Source organism: Anser anser (genome assembly GCF_964211835.1).
Source record: "Anser anser genome assembly, chromosome: 16".
Taxonomy (NCBI): domain Eukaryota; kingdom Metazoa; phylum Chordata; class Aves; order Anseriformes; family Anatidae; genus Anser; species Anser anser.
Window position 1 is genome coordinate 6217598 of NC_139737.1, and position 20347 is coordinate 6237944.

The window sequence follows — 20347 nt, forward strand, 5'->3', positions numbered from 1 at the left end:
TCGAGGGACCTGGCGAGGGGTAAGCCCCCCAGTGAACAGCCAAGCACCAAGGGGCCGTAGGACCTGTCCTGTGCAGCTGCCCCGCAGCAGGGACCAGACTGCCTGGCGTGGGTCACCTCCAGAGCAATAACAAATGGGAAAACACGTAGCAGGTCAGAAACTGGTAAGGATTTGGCCATCACCCACCTATGCTCACACAGGCAATTAAATTGCTTTCTCCCTGCTACTCGGTTGAATGGGAAATGTCTCCTCTCCAGATATTTGGGATGTGTCAGGTCTCAGCCTGGCGGACAGGCAGATCTGCCAGCTGCGGATTTTATAGTCCCAGCAGGGAGAAGAAGGGAGTGAGCTGATCCCATGGCTATGGAGAAATAGTTACGAGTTTTTGTTGAGTAAGATACAGGAAACAAAAAAGCGGAAATTTCTGAGTGTCTTAATTGAAACAAATTTCATGTTTTCCATTTTATCAATAATTGTCTTCTTCTCTACTGAAAAACACCTCTTCAATTAAAAAAAAAAAACTATGAAAAGGGTGTTGTATAAGTGAAGTACAGATGTCAGGCATGGGGAAGAATGATTTTAGGTTTAACTTTTGTCAAAATTTGAAGGAAAGATGTGTAAAGTATTTTTAGAACATATGCATTTTTATCAGAACTTTATGTTAAAATGTAGTTGCCATTTTTCAGCCTGTCCTCCACAACTGATAAATTTTAAATTTCAGAGAAATTTCACAGAAATTCTTTCCAGAAACCAAATTTAAGTGTAGGTCTAACACAACAAGTACAAGGTGAGGGAAAGGGGCTGCTTGCAGGAGGGAGCACGGCGGGATGGCAGGAGCAGCATCTGCCGATAGCAAGGGCTAAAACAGCAGTTATCTTAAACTCGTGTCAGGGGAAAAACAAAGCTCTTGTTCGGCTGACTTCGGGGATGGAAGAAGATTTTGGCTCATTCCTTAACTGTTTAAGGGATTCATTCATTCATAGAAAACAGCAGGTCTGCATGGGTCAGCGAGTTAGGAAACAGGGGTATCCCTGCTGGCTGCAGGCGGCGAGGCGGACGGCAGGCACAGCTCTAACTGATTTAGCTGCAGCGCACCGAAAGGGCCGAGTATCCAGCAAAATTAAGAACAAAGAGGTCTAAAGAGGCTGTCGAGTGGAGCCGGGGAGATCTGAGGATCCAGTGGGACTTTCCTGTCACTCCTTTTTGCGTCTGCATGACAGTGATCTGGGACAGACCTAAATCATCCTCCTGGTTTCCTACTGCCTTGTACTTGTTCCTGAGTTCACATTTCTCAAAGAAAGTTGATGCTGCTTTGAAAGCTTGCCTTGTTTTCTCTAATTCAATCCGGAAAACATTCATATTAATACCAACAGATACCGCCCACACGCAAATCAGAAAAATTAAAGGGCATTGCAAAAGTGACTGTTTCCAGTGGTCAGATTAGCTGCAGACGGAAGCAATTCGAGATGCATTAAAACTAACAGGCTGTAATTGTCCAGAGGCATTGTCTCACAGTGCAACACTTCTCTTTGGCTCTTCAGAGATATTTCTTGGAATTTTTTCAAACGCTCTTCTGCTTGAAAGATACGCTGCGTTTCAGATCTTTCCTTTCCGTGTCACAAGAGAATGAGCTAAAAGTTCATCAACAGCCTATGGCAACATCTCAGTGGAGAAAGTTGAAGTCATTTCTTAATGCCATTTCTTATTAGCTATCATTATTGTGTAAATGTTGCGAGTACCAGAGAGCAGGAGGTCTGCTGTTAATCATTACAAACCTTGGTTTCTCTCTGCCTAGCAGTTAAATCTTCAGAATCATTTTGTTTCTTTAAAATATACAGAAAATGGGCTTCTCCCAGAGCCTTGGGTGTCCTGGTGAATAGTTGCAGGAACTTAGTTCTCAACCAGCTTTCTTTAGTTAGTTAGTTAGCTGGTTAGATCTTCTATTTAAAGATAAGTTCCATCCCACCCTTCTGCAATCTGGTTATGATTACTGGTTACTGCCACCCGCAGACTGATAAACTTATAACAGCTGCATTGCAGGAAATCACCTCCAATTCAACCCTGATGTTGTATGGATGTCTTTAGTTAGCTTAAATAGGCTTTTAACATTCATTTTTTTTGTGTGCAAAACACCTATCATTAATTTTGACTCGAGAGATCAAACAGTTAACAATGTGTTGATCCTAGCTTACTTTCAAGTGATGTATTGTATCATTTCTGAGAGTTATGAGGGGTTGATATTTTCTTTTACTAATGCATCAAAGTCGATAAGTGAATGGGGCAAACCCGCGTCCTGGGAAAGGAAGCTATTAACAGCTCCGCTCGGAAGGTTCTGAGGGCCACATTGCGTCATAGCCCTTGAGTTTATTGAATGTTAACTCTTTTTTTTTTCCTTAACCAAAGGAAATGAGTTTCTATAATCCTCTGCTTTGAGCTGCATCCTCAGTGGGGTAATGAAAAATGACCTACGCCATTTGATAGCACACTACTTTGCACACAATAGATCTTCACAAGAGCAAGCACAACGCAACCCCAGCTTTTGCTTTTTCTTCTTGCTGAAACGCACAATGAATTTATTTATTGCTGATCTAAAAGGCACTAGAACAGAACGGGCACAGCAGGAGAATTGCCCGAGTTTAACTTGGCATAGTAAGAAAGCAGTCCCAGAGAAAATGACCAATGTGCAGACCTGGGAGAGCAGAACATTTTTATAAGGAGGATCTTGAAACGGTGGGTTCATGTACACACAGAGAGCGAGGCAAATTGGTTCCAAGAACAAGGCATCTGCTTCCTTGAAAACTTTTTTTTTTTTTGGCAGAATTTGTATGCAAGTTGGGCATGTTGAGTGATTTATGGGGCCATTAAACATACACTAAATCAATCTCTATTAGGAAAAAAAAAAGTGCCATGTACTTAAAAAAGGCCCTCGAGCTAGATTTCTGAACCCAAGGTCTGATGTTGCAAGGCAAATGGTCATTGGTAATTTGGGAGATGTAACATGAACTCAGTCAGTCAATTCGGATATGATAGTTTTTAATGTTCCATGAATCTAGCAAAATGTGTATCCAATTAACTACTACTAAAGGACCTTATTTATAAAATAATACTTTTGCGGTCAGGTTGCGTTTTTCCGTTCATTTCTGTACACAGTTCAGGTTGCAGATTGTGTGTGTATGATTAATAAAGACAAACATCAGTTTTGTGCTGGCCACTACTGGCACCTTGGGGGGAGAGAGGGAGGGGAGAGCAGGACTGTGAAAAATCAGTTTTGTCCCTATTATCATGGTTTTAGACTGAGAACTGAGATAGGAAAAGGGTCTCCTGCTTTAACTAGGCAGTGAGAATTAAAGGAAGAGGTTGTCCTTTAACAAGGGAACTCTCTACAGGGAAGATATAAGTGCTGGAAACACTGAATTGTCCAAAACCTCAGCTGTTTACTTAGTGCTGTTTTGAAGCTAAAAAAATTAGTAGGTGGTACAAATGCATCCTTCAGTCCATAGGAAAAACATCCTCCTTTGAAAACATATCCGAGTTATTTAAAGGGCATGTGCAAAATGTATGCATCCCAAATAGTTCCCTTTCCAATGTAATTTCATTTTAAGCATGTGCAGTGGGCAGAAATTCACAAATTCAGGCAAAAGGAGGTTTTATGAACTCCTCTATGAATTGCCTATGTAAACTAGCATTTTGTGAATAGAGCATTAAGGTATTTTCTTTTGACACGGTTAGGGTTGGAAAATCTCTAGCAAAGCCCTACAGCTTTTCAGAGAAAATTCTCTACGTATATGTACACCTCTGCGTGTGTGTATGTGGAGCAACATGTAACGTTTCTGACACTACAAGATGAGATGGTGGAAACTGAGGAATGCTTTGCAAATCCAATGGCATTTCTTGCCCAAGCTCAGTTTTCCGGTTCCAGCTGTTCTCTAGTATTGTACTCAGTTACATTATTTTCTGATTTCAAACCAAAAATATTCTAAGTGTGAACTGTCTGAGTTTCAAAATGGGAAAACAACTTGAAAAAAAAGCAGCAAAACAATGTGCTTGGTAAAAACAGAGGCACTGGGAGGTAAGTTTTGAATCCCATACATGGCTATAGATTCAAGAGTAGTGACAGCCGAAGACAATATAACAAGGAAGTCTAAAAGAGGTGATTATTTTGGCAACACAATTTAATTACAAGAGAAACAGATCAATACGGAACTTCTCCTTAGTATATGCAAGGAGATGATACAGCTTGTTTTCCAGTATTTTGGCAATCAAGTGCATGCTCATGAGAATCACATTTCTAAAAATTACATCCTGGGAGAAGTAAATTTTCTCCAATAGGTGCTCTCTAAAGACTGATACAACTGCGACAGCATCAAGATTTGATATTAAAAAAAAAAAAAAAAAAAAGGGATACCCAGGAGATGCATTAGTGAATTACAGGGATGTGCAAGGTGCTCCTAAAACTGTAGCTGACATATTTGCAGCAGCAGAATGATGGAAACGGAAACAGGGCAAACCACAGGAGAAAACTTGAGGCTGAGAGACGTCTTGAGGAAATCTAGAGAAAACACCAAATTTGTAGGCACTTCTCAGAGCTGAGTGAGAAGCCAGATTCAATTGGATCTCTTCAGAAAGTTTAAATTGTTCCAGGATGCCCACCCTCACCTCTCACCGCTTCATCCCAACGCTGGCCTGCCCCCCTCCTGCCCTCTGGCCAGCCTCGGGGGGACCGGAGGGGCCCTGGTTGGAGCAGGGACAGTTGTTGTGCGAACGGGGTGCCAGGATGTGCCTTGCCTTCCCGGGCACTCACACATGGATAGGGCAAGGACGGTGCTGTGCACCCTTGGCTCACCACCAGCAGGACCGACTGTGTGAGCTAATGGTCATTAGAGCGAGCAGAGCCCCCAGGAGCCTTTGCTATTTAAAGAGAATTGAAAATAATTGAAAAGAAGACACTTGTCTGGAAACTGTTGCTTGTCAACTTTGCTTCCTACATGAAGGAGGCTCCAGGGAACGCAGCACGTACATATGCTTCTGTCTTCCCAAGAGCTCCTAACTTTTCAACCTCCTGGTTAGCATTTACCATGTCCAACAGCGGGGATTTTCAAGAGCTAAACAAGAGAGTTGGTCAGGCACCTCAGGGGTGCTCCCGGCTTGCTGGCCAGGGCAATGCCCTTAGGGCGAGGCAGGCACCGCTGCAGGCATTGCTCACAGCTCACGTGTGCTGGGCGACAACAGCCCAGGGGAGATGCAGTGCCCTTAGCTCAGGGATTTGCAGCCTCTACACTACATCTAGCGCTGCAGGGGCTCTTTGCACCCAAGCTTTCCTGCCGCTGCAGTCCAGGCAGGAACTGTCCCAGGATTTTCACTAAACCACAGTTTCTTTCCTCTCCTGCCTGCACAGCTGGTAAAATATCCAGAACCTGTCCTGCGCATCCTCCTTGGCATTTCTTTCTCTTTTCCATTTGCATTTTTGTTTTTAAAAATATTTTTTTCATAGCAGATGGATAACCAAAACAAACAGAGAAGCAACTGCCTTCCTTCTCCTTCCTTGAACCCTCCAGGCAGCTTAGAGGTAGAATGTGCTTTCTAATTTCATTGACAGCACTGCTGATATATAGGGTAATTTTATCTTAACAACCTGTAACAAAGGATAAGACAGTAGTCATCTTACATTCCAGACAGTAGGAGATGTTTACTCATTCTCCCTGCAGACTCTCTCATCATTCATCTAGACTTTATTAGGATGCCAGGAAATGGGAAACCTATAATTTAAGAAATGTATCACACAGGGAAACTTCTTTTGTTTGGTAAATAAAAGGTAGCTGGGGATGTGAGATTAATTTGCTTTTTAAAAAAGTATTCTCACCAGTTTTCCTGTTCCTTCCCAAAATTCTGCCTTGAATTAAACGTTTAAAGGGTGTGATACTGAGGAAAAACATCACTGGACACCTCAAGAAAGACCGGGATGTGTCCTCCTGACCCCAGCACTGGGCACACGCCTCTGCTCTGGGATCCTGCGCTTGGCAGACTGCAGGCTGTGCTCGCAGCAGTGCTTCTGAGCAGGAACTTGTGTCTTTTGGCAGGGATTTTTTTTGTCTTTATCTTCAGAGGTATCGCATCGTCCAGGATAGCAATATGCTCCGAGCAACCGCCTTTCTCGGGGCCGAGAAGAGGAAAAGGCAGAAGAAAGCACATTTTTTGTGGCAAACGTTCTTATGGGGTTTTGCTTCTTTAGCAAATTTCATATGAGCATTTATTCCTGTTTACGTAGCTTGACATGAATGCCTGGCTTTGATTTGAGGACAAACTGCCCCATAAACTCGTGAATGTCTGAATTTAACCTTCACCTTTCCCCCCTAACCTTCACTCTTGCTTTTCCCTTCATAATTGGTGACATTCTCACAGCCAAATTTAATAAAATACATGCTACTGAGAGTGAACTTGATTATGAGCACAGACTGAGGCGGGGAGGGATGATGTCAATGCAGGGGGGAAAATCCCTTCTAAAATCAGGTGCTAAGAGGAAAATTCTGCTGGTTAAGAGCATACTTCTCAGTGGTCAGAAAACCATTAGAAAATGGACAAATCTGGTCCTGGCTCCTCCCTCACATGAGGTAAACACACAAGTTCATCAAAACCAAGTGCTTTAAGTGCTGTTGTTTATGGATCACAGTTCCTATCAAGCCATCAATCCACGCTGATGGCAGTGTTGTTTCAAGAGATGATCAGCAGCTCCCTAGGCACAGCATGCTCATCCTGAAAGGAAGCAGTCACCAATTTTGGATATCCATCAAAGGAACATTTTTGCTTTAAGTTGAGCTTCAGAGTCCCTACCCTCCAGTTGTCAGCCAGGAGCACGGCTTTCTCTGGCATACTTCTGACAGCTGCCACTGCAGTTGTGTGGGCTGCATAGACTTCACTTGTGCTTAGATTTGGCCATGTGGTTTTGAAGCTTCTCACCCTACAGCAATCTCCCAAAGAGTGTGGTCTTTGTCATCTTCCAAGTAGCCATTAAAATGAGAGTTGAAGTCAAGGTCACATTGTACCACAAGCCTTTGAAGAGCTTCTTTGCGTGCTATGTAAAGCAAACCCAAAAGCCCACTGATACACTTACTGGGTCAAATTCATCTCTGCTGCGAACTCCACCTAATCCAGTAGTCATCGGAAGGCTGAATGTGGTCAGCTCTGTGATTATTAAAGGACAGATAAAGACCTCTCACATTTGGATAGATCTGATCATATCTGTTGAATTGCTAGGCACAGAAGAGACACTGTTTTTTCCCTTTGCACTTATACATAAGGTTCACGTGGATATGGACTGCATCACTGGCTGCTTGCTGGAGGCGTTAGGGGATGGAGGTAATTTACCCTGTGTATTTGGCCCCAAAAGGAAATTTAGTTTTTAAATGCAGACATCATGGAGTAGGAAGAGGAGGAGGTAACCGAGAGGATAAGAAGCATGATTTTAATGAAAGGAAAAAGAAAAATTTGCTAGCTCAAACTAATGCAATTTCCAAACTCAGATGGATGCCACCATGCTGACACAGCCTCAGACTTCATGAAGTTTTTCCCCATCCTATTTGTGGTGAGCTCTGGTACCCTATTAAATACACCCAAAGCCTGCAAAAGAATCATTGGAGGCATCTGGTCTAGAGGAAGATTTCCTCATAATAACAGTCATTAGATTTGTGGAGAAATCACATCTCAAGTTGCCTTCCTGCCTCTGAACATTAAAAACATAAATTTTGGAGCCAAAATTCACTGCCTCTATGGGCCTTATTGCATAAAGGGATGGACAAATCTAGCACAAGAATTCCAGCAGAGAAGCCCTTGGTGAGCGTGTTAGGTTAATAATCCCCAGGATCCCAATTTTCTCAAGGTCTGTGAATTCACACTTGGTGGCTTAGACACGTCTTTGTAACTGGTGGCTGATTTATTACCGTTCATGTGATGAACTGGAGCACTGACATTCCCTCCTTAAATAGTACTAGTGGTCACTGTGTTGTAAAAGAGATAGCTCTTAATCTAAATTGAACATGGTTTTGCACACTTACGCTGACAGTTGGACCAAGACACAAGAGACCACAGAAGGGGGAAGCTGCATTTATACCTCTCTCCCCCTCCCAGAGCTACCACAGGGCAGGACCAGAGCAATAAATGCACTGGTTTATTCCTGTGCAATGCAAAATTCCTTGCACTGAGTCACTGCAGAGCATCAAATGACCTAGGAAAAGGAAAATAGCTCCCCATCCTCAGCAGGGTTAAGAATGGGCTATCCTTTACATTCCTCAGATTAAGCAGGGGGACCTCAAACACCAGCCCAGACTGGAGACGAGGCAGGAGTATCTTCTGTCCGCTCCCTCACAATGAATGTAAAAAGCCTACAAAGGCGCGATGCCCCCAAGGACACAAGAGCACAGGTTTTATCCCTCTGGGCCTTATCAGGGTGATGCTCTCTTGCATTTCCTCCACTATTTGGCTGCTCTCCAGCCTGTGAAGTCTAACAACAGGAGCGTTTTCATCCCCTCACTGAAAACAGCAGCAAAGGAAAATAAACTTTTGGTATCTGACTGGAAAGATCTCTTTAAAAGTACCTGATGCCACCTAAACCTGAGACTCACAGCAGGTTCTTCTATGAAATCTAACCAGGTTTGGGCCTCAGCGTTGACCAGATATGTCTCACTCAGCATTTGATAGCTACGGAAATGTCATGGGCCTGAATATTTTAGGATTTACTGCTGCAGAAACTCTCCAGTGTCACCTTTCTCCCCTTTTATTGCTCAGCCATAATCTTAAATACAGCTGAAAACAAAGAGCTGTCTGTAGACAGCTAATCCCAAAGACAGAGCTTTGTGTGAAACTTGGAGGGAAGAAAAGAAATAAAAAAAGAAATCACTGAGAGGGATTGGCTGGAAACACAAATATTTTTGGCTAATTTTTCCTAGTATTCTTCAGCCCTGGCTAAGGGCTGAATTAAATAGCTCCTCCTTTGCCCTGGCCCACTCCCACACCACATATTCATCAAAGCAGATAATTCAACAAACAAAAGAAATTGAAAACACAAGCCGCGGTGGAAAGTCCTGTGCTTTACCCACTGCAGGTGCAGGAGGCTGCAGTCAGGGCTGGGCAGGAGGCTTTCACTTCGCGCACGCAAGGATTATCCACCAGCTCGGCGCTGAAATCCAGGTCTGATAATGCTGAAGTAATGCTAATAATTACGCAGCAAAGCCAGCCTGTAACCCAAATCCTACTTGCACTCAGAGAGTGCCTGCGGTGCCCGGCGAGGTGCTGGGTTTGTACCTGCCTGGGTGCGCTGTGCAGTCCCAGGTGTCCCCTGCGCACTGGGGACCTGCTCCTGCAGGGCCATGCCTTGGAGCCGGGGCGATGTAAGTCCCAGCTGCTCGGCAGCTTGCAGAATTACCAGCTGGGTTGATTTATACAGGCTCTGACCCAAGTCTTTCTCAGACTGGTGCACCCTAAGGTAGTGGACTTTCCACCGGGGGCAGTTGAACAGCTCCGATTGTTGGAGCATCCTGAAAAGCACTTACTGCCTTCCAGCTGTGCCTTTGCTAAACCGAGAAGTGCTACCCTCTGGTAGCATTGCATTCCCACAGGTACGGGGAGACAGAGTGTTACTTTTTAAGGTTGAAATTAATTCCTGAACCACTTCTGCTTTTCATGTAGTAACAAAAGCAAAGCACTGGAGATACTGAGGTTATCCCTAAACAGAGACTACACTGCGCACATGAAATCAGAGACCTTCATTTCAGTTTGGGAAACACATCAAACAAGAAATTTCTCCACAGAACAACGCACAGTGTATTCCTCCTGGCCGTACAGCACTGCCTCCCAGCACTGCTGCCCACCTACTCCAGGAAATTAAAATGAGAAAGACCCAGAAAAGAAGTCAAAACAGATGGAAGTTAGATAAATACATAAACAACACTTGTATCTCCTGTTATATTGCTACAGTGTGCATGCATACACAAAAATGGGTCTTATTTTCCGCTCAGGTTTTAATCAGTCAGCAATTACCCATATTGTGGATGCTGAGTGGAAAGCAGAGTTGCCCTCAGGCAGCCCATTTTACCTCAAAGGGTATATACGAGCTCTATACATGCACATGCTGCAGAGAGAGACTTTCCAAAGCAGGAATCCCCCATTTGCCAAGCACAAGGCTCAGCCTCCTGGACCCCAGAGAAACATATAGACCTGGTCTGGGATGACTCCAGTCCCCTTTTGATGCTTAGAACTCAATTTTCCAATCACTGTCCAGGACAGCTTGTGAAACCAAAGAAGAGACGACCAAGGCTTTACTGGGAGCCTTTCTGCTCACTGCAAACTGCAGGACGTTGTTTTACAGGCCGTGCCTCTTTGATATATGACACATGCTGCCGTGTGGGTGCTTACCTGTTAAACTGTTTTGATTTGTCCTTTTTCTTTCTTGTCTGCATATGGTTTGTGTCTATGTATACTTTGCTAATCTCTTGTGGCAGATTTTAAATAGACAAAGTGCTTTGGACCATTCTGTTTTTGGTATACTGTTCCTTATTGGTACCTTGTAATGAAAAGAATCTAAGTGACATCTGAAAAGATATATTCCCTGCCCTAGAGGTATAATTGACTCTTTCAGAACTAAAAATATTAATACACAACATACAGATCTCTGCAGATGATGTACTTGAACAAAGCACTTCCAATTGTCCTAGTGATGAGAGAGTAAATGATGAGTGCGCTATTACAACATTTATCTGAAAATATCAAAGCAATATGCAAACCCAAGATTAAAAACTGAGGCAGAATCTGCAAGCTGTGTAGCATTAAGTCAATAACGTTAAATGAACATTCACAATCACAGCAGAACATCTCAACAGCCTTCAAAGGATAAAGATTGGCAGCCCTGTGCTGAAGACAAGGAGTTGAGATGCAGAGGCAGGACCTTGGAAACCACCACCTTACCCAGCAGGCAGCTGAGCTGTGCTCGTTTATAGCCCCTGAGAATGTACAGCAATCAAAACAGTTGGGCAATGTTATGTGAGAGAGGAAACAGGAAAAGATGCTAAGCATTGCTTTTGTGATTCGTCCATCACCCTGCCTTTCCTCAGCGGACTTTTCCCAGGGATGGGAAGCGCTGCCTGCTGCCCTGTGGCTGGGAGAGGCACAGCAGCAGCACGCGTGGCTTGAGCAGAGAAATATCACTGCTCTTTGAGGGTGGCTTTAGCATCTCCAAAGGGATCACCCTTACCTCCATACAAGAACCAACATGCAGAGTTTTAGGCACCTCATACCCATCCCTGCCCAGGCAGGACTGCAAGGACCAGAGATGATCTCTAGCACCACTGCGCAGCTTTTCAGGACTGCGAGCAGCTCAGAGCACAGACTATCTCTGATGGAGACCAGATAACAGCTAATTAAACTTTAATGAAGCTCTGCCCTCAGCTTTGGAGACTGCAGCTGCTGCGGGTTAATGCAGGAGCAGGGAAGGAGGCTGTCAAACACTCCTGCTGGGGCACGGAGGTGCTGGGGGCAGCTGGGGAAACGTCGCCCAGCCCTGGTATTTTTTTCTGCAGCTTTATTCACCCGAGCAGGATGGTGCAAAGCCTGGTGCTGCACACTGGGGAACAGCTCACATTGGCCCCTGCTGTGGCTGGGAGCAGGGAGCCCCAGCTGCGGGGTGTCCCTGTGTTCCCATGCGTGCGGTGGCAGCCTGGCACAGCCCCACACACGTGGGGACAGCTTACCCCAGCACCACTGGAACAGAGCTGCTAAGCCCTGGCCTCAGGAAATCCTGATTTCCAGGAATAAGTGTCTCTTTCGTCTTAAAGGCTGGGCCTTCCCAACAGTTTAAACCGAGAGGACCACATAATCCTGTTTTTCTGTATGTTTGTAACCTAGGGACAATGTGTAATCCCACTGCAATCACTTCAGAATTCTTGGAGGAGCACCAAGTGATGCTGTTATTGTTGTCGCCAGCAGAATGAGAACTGGTGAGCAGCGTCCCAAGGGGACGAATAAGAAGGGAAGGATCAAACCCCCTCACACAGCTCCCACTGGTGTTCCTCCTTACGTCACCTTTTATATTGGAAAGTCGGGCAGGAATAAGTGTTTTGATCTCATGTTGTTGTGAGATATCCCCCATGGTGCAAATCTTTAGCTCCTTTGAACTTTTCAAAACTTCAATTGCTTTTTCTGGTTGCCAGAGCTAGACCTAGCATTGGAGGCAGCATTGCTGGGCTATCAGAATGAACGTTTCAGTACTTGGGGGTGAGAAATCCTTTACCAAATGCCTTAAATTGAATTGGGTCCAACAGTTCTTGCCTTATGGAGACATCCTGAAGTGGAATAATTTCACCCTGCTCACAAAGTTAGGGCTGCCTGTACTTGCTGCCATCAGAAGCGTGGCTGCTACAGACACGCTCCCTGAAGGCACCCCGAATTCAGTGACACTTGCTGTGTGCGGGTGGCAGTCTCCCTGCTCCCTGCTTCTCCCTGTGCCACCCCACACAGGTCCCTCTGGCCAGAATCTGTCACTTTGTCACCGAGATCTCCAGGCACCTGCAGGAGGGCAGCAGGGAATTAGCGCCTCTGCCAGAGCAAGGAGCGCTCCCAGCCCCTGCGAAACCCCGGAGCAGAGCAGAAGAGCCGGGGAGCCTTGCCCTCAAAGCCCCCTCCTCAGCAGCGCCCAGACACACCACCTTTATCTGCCCACCCTCCTGCTCCAAGCACGGCGCCGTGTCGCGAAGGCAGCCCGGTTCTCGCCCTGGGCTGCGTGGGGATGGGGCTGCTGACCCCTGCCGGCGGAAAGGAAAGGAAAGGAAAGGAAAGGAAAGGAAAGGAAAGGAAAGGAAAGGAAAGGAAAGGAAAGGAAAGGAAAGGAAAGGAAAGGAAAGGAAAGGAAAGGAAAGGAAAGGAAAGGAAAGGAAAGGAAAGGAAAGGAAAGGAAAGGAAAGGAAAGGAAAGGAAAGGAAAGGAAAGGAAAGGAAAGGAAAGGAAAGGAAAGGAAAGGAAAGGAAAGGAAAGGAAAGGAAAGGAAAGGAAAGGAAAGGAAAGGAAAGGAAAGGAAAGGAAAGGAAAGGAAAGGAAAGGAAAGGAAAGGAAAGGAAAGGAAAGGAAAGGAAAGGAAAGGAAAGGTCAAGAAGAGGTCTTAGTGAGGAGGGGTGAGGAGAGTGGCAGAGCTTAGAAACAGGGACAAGTCAAGGCCGAACCAGTGCTCTGTTGCCCCTGCCATACCAACCCCGTACTAACCCCTCCTGCTCCTTCTTCCCTCCAGCCTACACGTATTGCACTCAGCAAACTTTTTAAAAAAAGAAACATGGTCGGGATTGTCTTTAAATGTGTTCACTAAGCTCTTCAGTGAGCCGGGTCTGTTTGCACTAGCAGGTTTCTCTAAATTATCCTACAAGAACAAAGCCACCCCAACCATTCGTAGTCTCGTGTGGCGCAGACGAGGGACAGGCGGGTGATGATCGTGGTGCCATGTGGCCGAGAGCGAACCAGCTGCCCAGGATCAGCCCCACTCTTGGGAAGCAAAACCCCATGAAGGCACAGACACTAACAGCAGCTCTGTTATCCTCTGATAACCTAATATCCTCTTCCTCCTGCAAGAACCCACAGGTACGGCGCTCTGGGCAGAGCTGCAAGTGGTGGGAGCGGCCACACACACCTGCCCCGAACCCTGCCTGGGGCACAAGGCCCAGACAACCACCTCTCGGCCAGGGGAGGACCTGCAGAAGCAGCGCCAGGCTGCCAGACTTCAGCCAAGTGTTTGTGACTTGCCTTCTAAGAACACTTTCCAGGTACTCCACTTTGGCAGCCCAAGTCACCTTCCGCGACATTTCTCTGCTGTGCCCACCACCGGGATGGAGACTGTGCCTGTGCGTCCTGGAGGGGAGCTGCGTATGCTGGTTAGATCACACAGAAATGCTAAATTAATTTGGCATACAGCGTGTCCCCTGCATTAACAGAGGCTAGCCAGAAACAATTACGGAACCAGCAACTTAGCTAGTCCCTCTATTAGTGGTCCTGCTTTAATTAAATATAATTACATTTTATACAGGTACATTTAAATGCGTGCCTATAGCCTGCCTAAACTTTGCCATCACACTCACACAATTTCTTGACTCATTTAGGGTACAAAACTGGCCCACGGGCCCTCTCTTTTAGGCTGCTTGTCTCTCCAGCTCCCTGATGTTTTCACCTGCATCTACAGGCCACACCTGGATGCCAGCTTTACCTGCTGCCAGCACTGATGCTGGCAGGGAGACCGGGGGGGGGGGGGGGGGGGAGCAAACAGGGCTCGCTTTGGGACCTCACGCCGTACCCCAGGGCTCTGGGACCTGTGCCTGGGACGACCCTAGAGGGGGGCAAGGCCTTCCCAAATATGCTGAAGCCTTAAACAAGCGACGTGCGGTTTTTCCGCAGGCTGCAGGGTGCGGTATAAGCGGGGAAGGGGACAGGGCAGGGCGGGCAGGGGACGCAGGTCCCCGGGCTGCGGGCAGGGGGAGCTCACGGTGCGCTGCTGGCGGCCGCGTGGCTGCAGCCGCGGCTCCTCGCTCCTCGGCACCGCGCGGGTTTCGCAACCCAAGTAGCGCAGCCCCTGGTGCAGCACGCACGGTGCCCAGCGCTCGCAGAAGCTACCAAAGCCGGAGTAAACCCAAGCGAGGCCGGCTTAGCCTGGCGCGGGTGCGCGCCGAGCCATCTCACCCCCCGTGGGTGCTGACCGCCGGCGTTTGGGGAGCAGCAGCCGGCCCCCCGCCGGCCGGGGGCTCCTCCTGCTGTGCCCCGTGCAAGGTGGTGGCAAGCAGTGCCCCGGTGGGCTCGCAGCGACGGGACCGGCCGGCTCGCTTTGCTCCCGGTCTTCCCCAACGAGATGGGCACGGGCTGGCTACGAGCTGCACGTCCACGGGACCACGGGACGTGTGTGGTTTGCTTCGTGTGTCAGAATAAAGCGAAAACTTGATTTCAGAGATCAGCAGTGCGAACCGTTCCTTGGCACGGAGGAATACCTGCACGCCGACACTGTCTCTGTGACATCTGTGGGGTTACGAAAGGGTTCTTTGCTGGTTTTTCTCTTCACCTGCTTTACCAAGAGTGTCTGGTTAGCGCTTTCTGAGACAAACGTGGCCTTGTTCACTCAGCAGTAGTTCCTTGGCGTTGGCAGATATATCAGGCAAATACTTGAGAAGATTCGTACCAGCTACTCCTGAGTTAATGAAATAATAGCATGAGGATCAGTTATCTCGCTCGGTGCCTTTCCAAACACATCCTTCAGAAGAATAACTGCTGCGGTGCTGATCCAGCATTTCCAAAATATTAACATTCTTATTTTAGCATCACAGAAGCTTAATTGCTGAGCAAGTATAAACAAGGAGTTCCAGTTACAAAATTCTTTCAAACGCATAGGAACCATCCCCATTTTTTTAATTACATTTTATTGCCCTCATTTTGAAAATGCTAAAAAGACAGTGGCTCCCACCACGAAGCTCTGCATTGCAGAGCACTACAAGGAGCGTTGGGCGATGGTCTCGATGAGATGAGATCTCGAGCAGATCTCTGATTTGCTGCATGACAGCATGGGATAAATCTTTGCTGTTTCGCACATTTGCAGTATCTCACCACAACACAACGGCCTAACCCGTACTCAGATTTTCGGCACAAAAAATGTCTTCACTTGCTCATTTCTCAAGTCTATCTCAGTTTTCCATCCTGAGCCAACGCAAGCCCACCCCACCCAGTCCCAGAACACACAAGGATTATTCCGAGCCTGGGGCAGAGGAAAGAGCTGAATGTGCTCGGAGTCCCAGGCACAAGCGTGAGCCATGCTGGCTGTGCTCCGTGCCCACAGGACTGCAACACCAGCACCATGGTGGGGACACGTGCGCAGGAACGAGTCTCTGCACCCGCTTCTGCTCTGTGGCAGCTGTATCTCAGCTCTGCTATCAGGAGCTTTTGGTTCCTGCTGTGCTGAATGGCAGGGGCTGAAAGGGGATCTTGTTTTCCATCCCGGCGTGAACAAGGCAGTTCCCTTAGCCCAGTGATTTAGTGCTCCCCAGAGGTGTGGGTGATGTGATGCCCGAGCAGCTTCAGGCTGCCGCCGCTGGGTACAGCAGCCCAGCTACCCCTGCCGCCACTCAGCACTGTGCCCTGCGTGAGGGGGGCATCCTGGCTGCGTTTCTGTGTAACCACGTGCCTGGCAGGGGAGAGAAAGGAGCCAAATCTCAGCAGCTTCCATGGTACGGCCATCTGCACCAAGGCTGTGGGCCATCCCGTTTCCTCCATCCTCCACAATTGCCCCCAGCCCCAGCAAAAACCACCAGGAAGCCCTTTCCTCCCAGTCATGCTGGGCTTCTCCTCCACCTCTTTCACGTACCAAGGTGAGCTTTCCCTCCTCATTTCCAAACCTCTGCCTAACTTGGTGAGCCTTTCCCTCTCCCTCCTATCCCGAGTTCACCCCTGCCTGCTTCTGCTGCCTCCGCCACCCGTGCTGTACTTCTCCTTGTTTTCACTCTATTCCCGTTGCCTGGGATAACCTTCTTATCAAAATGCAACAAGCTGTCTCCAGCTCCTTTACAAACCATATGAATATCCACCTGTTCCCTTGACAGTAACCATATGCCTCTCTATTTGTTCTGGAGCGTGGGAGGCTGCTTTGCGCGATTTGGGCAAGATCCAGCTCCTACTGAAATCAAGGAAAAAACTTCCCATTGATTCCGTGGCACTTGTACCAAAGCCTCAGCCTGTAAATTTAATGGGATGCTTTCCTCACGCTTCATTCCTGCAGTGCATCACACACATTTAGGACTCTACTGAATTAGCCAGTAACGATTATCACTTAATTACAATGACACAACGCCAGCCGAAGAGATAACACTGCTGTTACCATCTCCGAAGGGCAGCACCAAATTGTGTATAAAAAAAACCCTTTATACGGCAGTGTGTAAAACACAGCATGCAAGGAATTACAGGCACCTAATGACAGAGACTTCAGCTGGGGACGAGTCTCCCAAGTCTAGCTCTCCTTGGTGATGTGAATGCAGAAGCTATCTCATTATCAAAAGAAATCTGTCAACACTATTTGTGCAGAATCATAAACATAATAAATCCTGCCAGCTCCTCTGTGAACTGGCTATTTATTGCATCCATCTCTGAGGCTTTTTGATACTGGAGCTGGAGGCTGCAGACATAAATACTGAAATGATGTGTTGCATATGCCGCAGCTTAATTTACTAGGTTGGATTTGAGGCTTCATTTCAGAAGACCCTCAGCATCTCGCCTCCAGGCCCCCTGCACAGCCCAGGAGATAACACAATGACCCCACAAACCACAGCCAGCCTCCCTTGCACTCGCGTGAGTCAAAATGACGGGGAGTGTGTGTGTGAGCACAGACAGAGCAGGCACCTCCCCAGGCAGTGCTGGACCAGCACCAGGGGTGAAGACCAAAAACCCAACCCAGAGCCACCTCCAGGCAGTTCATTCAAGCCGCCTGAGCAGTGAGGCTGTGGAAAACAGGTCCCACCCTCACCGCCCGGTACTGGTGGTGGCAGGAGACTTCACAGCGTGCCTCCCGGTCAGTCTGCAATGCGGGATCCACAGCCATGCCCTCACCTCAACCCTGTCAACCTGGCAGCTGATTTGAGGTACCGCTTGTATCTCTCTTAGCTGGAACGTAGGATTGATCAGAGAGGACACAGTGCACCTCTACTTGTGGGACAGTGGATCCCAATGCTGGCCCTGTATTTCTGTTATTTCTTTCCTTGTAGAAGATGCTGCCTGAAAAATCATCCCCCAAACACCTAACAAATTTCAGCAGCAACAGAAATACTAGTTTTCTGGTTCTAGTGAGAAAATCAAACGTATTCACTCTGGTTTTATCTGAAAGGCCCTCCTTTCTCCCTCCTTTCCCCACAGTTTTTCCCTGCCACCCCTAACCTGAATAAAACAAGTTATAACACCTAGCTGACGTATCACAGAAGCAACCTTTCTGGTTATGCTTCATGCACGAAAACATCATTGCCTCTGTTATTGTCTGAAGAGGCCTTTGCCTCAAAGGCACCAATTTTTGTGACATATTCAGGAGTGAGACCCATGCTGTAGGAGGGTGGGGATGAGGTGCTGCTGGTGGGCATAGCCCAAGTTCCTGCTGCAGCATCCCAGCAAGGACCTCACCGCCTTCCCAAGGAGCTCTCCTTTCTGCCGTGCTCTCCTCTTCCTTATCACAGAGAGCACTTCTCTCTTGGCTAGCTTTTCATGTCCTAATTTCCATTTTGGCTTTGTTTCCTCTCTCTCTGACACACTGCTGTTAGTCAGGGGACTGCCTCTAATTTGTGTTGCACTCACCAAGGTGCATGTCAGAGTATTTGTGCCACCGTGCAAACAGAAGGCAGTATCGCCACATATTATAATGCCTGAAGGAACCCATAGGAAAGACCTTGCACGAAGTCTTTTGCAAAGTATAAAAGTATCAGGTCTACTTACATGCATTCAACAGTAAGTTACATATCAGCTAAAGGAACTGAGGATGATGCGAGCTGAGTTTGTCTTTATATCCCTTTTTCAGAAAAGCGGGGTCTGCTTGAGAAACCTGAAAGAAGAACACAGAATTTCAACAAACAGTTCTGGGGAGTCAGTCTGCATCCTTCCTGAAGTAGTATTTTTTTTAATGAGAAATTCTTCTTTGCTTTTGCCACTGCTGCCTGGCACCTTCCCTGCTTGAAAAATAAGGAGGGAGTTCGGCAAAGCATAGGGAGATAACCTGAATAAGGCACGGGGCTTTCATGTTGCCCTGTTTTCTTTAAAGTCACTCGTGTTTGGGGGCTCAGTTTGACACACCTGAAAGAGTCTGTGTGTGTAAGGTATAGAGAGGATGCACTGGTTTTGATAAGGCAAGGATTGCTTGAACTTCTGCTGCAGCTGGAATAAAATCTGACAACACATTTAAACATTTAGTTAATTTACACTAAAAAATAAATAAATAAGCAAAGCAAAAGTCCACATCATTGTATTTTTTTTTCTTAGGCAGGAAGGAGAATCAAAACTTCCAACCAAAGCAGGCAGTGCTGAAGTTTAGCTACATGATATTTAAACCTTCATCTCCAATAGCCAGGGATATCTGCACTTCTATGCCTAAAAAGCACAGACTGGTCGGGAGAAACGCCAGCTGGACGGTACGTGGTGCACAACTGGCTTGTGCATGTAGGCTGAATAAACAATTATTGACTCGGCTTGTGCAGCGCATTCAAGGGACGTTATTAACTGCACCAGAAAAATCAGTCAGGCAGATTCATACGCAGGGCTGAGTTTTTCCTCAGAATCTGTCCTGCTCCCCATCCCATTCAGCACAGCGAAAACTGCCAAAATTTGCAGTTATTCAGTTTATATACATATGTACATATAAACATATACATATAAACCTCCTTTCTAGCTGTAATAAAGTGGTTAAGCGGAATTTAAACCATTACTGTAACTTTTCAGATTCCCTAGAAAATCTGAAATGGGATGTATAGCACCTCAAATGTGGTTTTTATTATTATTGAGTGAAATATGGCATACAAGGTTGTTCCTAAAACAAAATAAATTATAGAGATTTATCTCAAATAATTGGTGTAATTGGTAACTTATTTGCTTTCTCTGGCAATTTCCAAGTCACAAGAGCACGGTCTCTATTTTTCCTTTTTATAGATCTATTTATTACATTCCAATCTACATTAGATCTTCCTGAAAGTTCAAAATATTAGATCTAAAATAATGAGTCTCCCAAAGATTTTCTGTAATCAGTTCAATCCTGCCTGTGGTCAGAGCGGAGGACTGGGAGCCAGGAATTCTTAAAATCTTAATCAGAGCTCTGCCAGTAATTTGCTGAATTACAATTAGTTCAAATCTTTCAAGTTGTGCTTAATTTAGAGTCCCAACAGTATTGAACTGTCTTATGGAAAATCTAAGGATGAAAATGAGCCCCATATTAACAAGGACAAATTTTGCCACTGCCCTGTCCGGGATGAGGATTTCACCTAGTCTGGAGGTGTTGTGCTTTGTGAACAATGAGGAGGATGCTCTCTGCCAGCTCCTGAAATGGCCTCAGCAACGCTGAGATACCCCAGGATGCTGAGCTTCATTTTGGGGGCTCAGAAATGAACTGGCACTCCCCAGCACCTTTGTAAAGCCTATATTTGTAAAATACTGGAAAAGCTTTTAATTTTGTTAAATGCCCACAAACTGTTGTGTGTTTACTTTTTTTTTTTTTTTTCTTAATAGAAATGAATTAAGTACAAAAGTAGAAGGTTTCACGGACTAATTGGCCTTTTGGTACCAAATTTTCACTTTACACGAAGTCCCTGCTGTTTGGTCACATAGGGCA

At 46.5% G+C, this 20347-nt stretch overlaps 1 protein-coding gene across 1 annotated transcript in view; it reads right to left on the reverse strand.

Moving 5' to 3' along the window:
* The window catches only part of SPO11 (SPO11 initiator of meiotic double strand breaks), a 331627-nt gene that overhangs the window by 99651 nt on the left and 211629 nt on the right, over positions 1–20347 (reverse strand). Inside the window, exon 5 of the mRNA XM_083801833.1 lies at positions 18469–18574. The gene's annotated coding sequence lies outside the window, so the exon portion shown is untranslated. The remainder of the gene's footprint in view (positions 1–18468; positions 18575–20347) is intronic.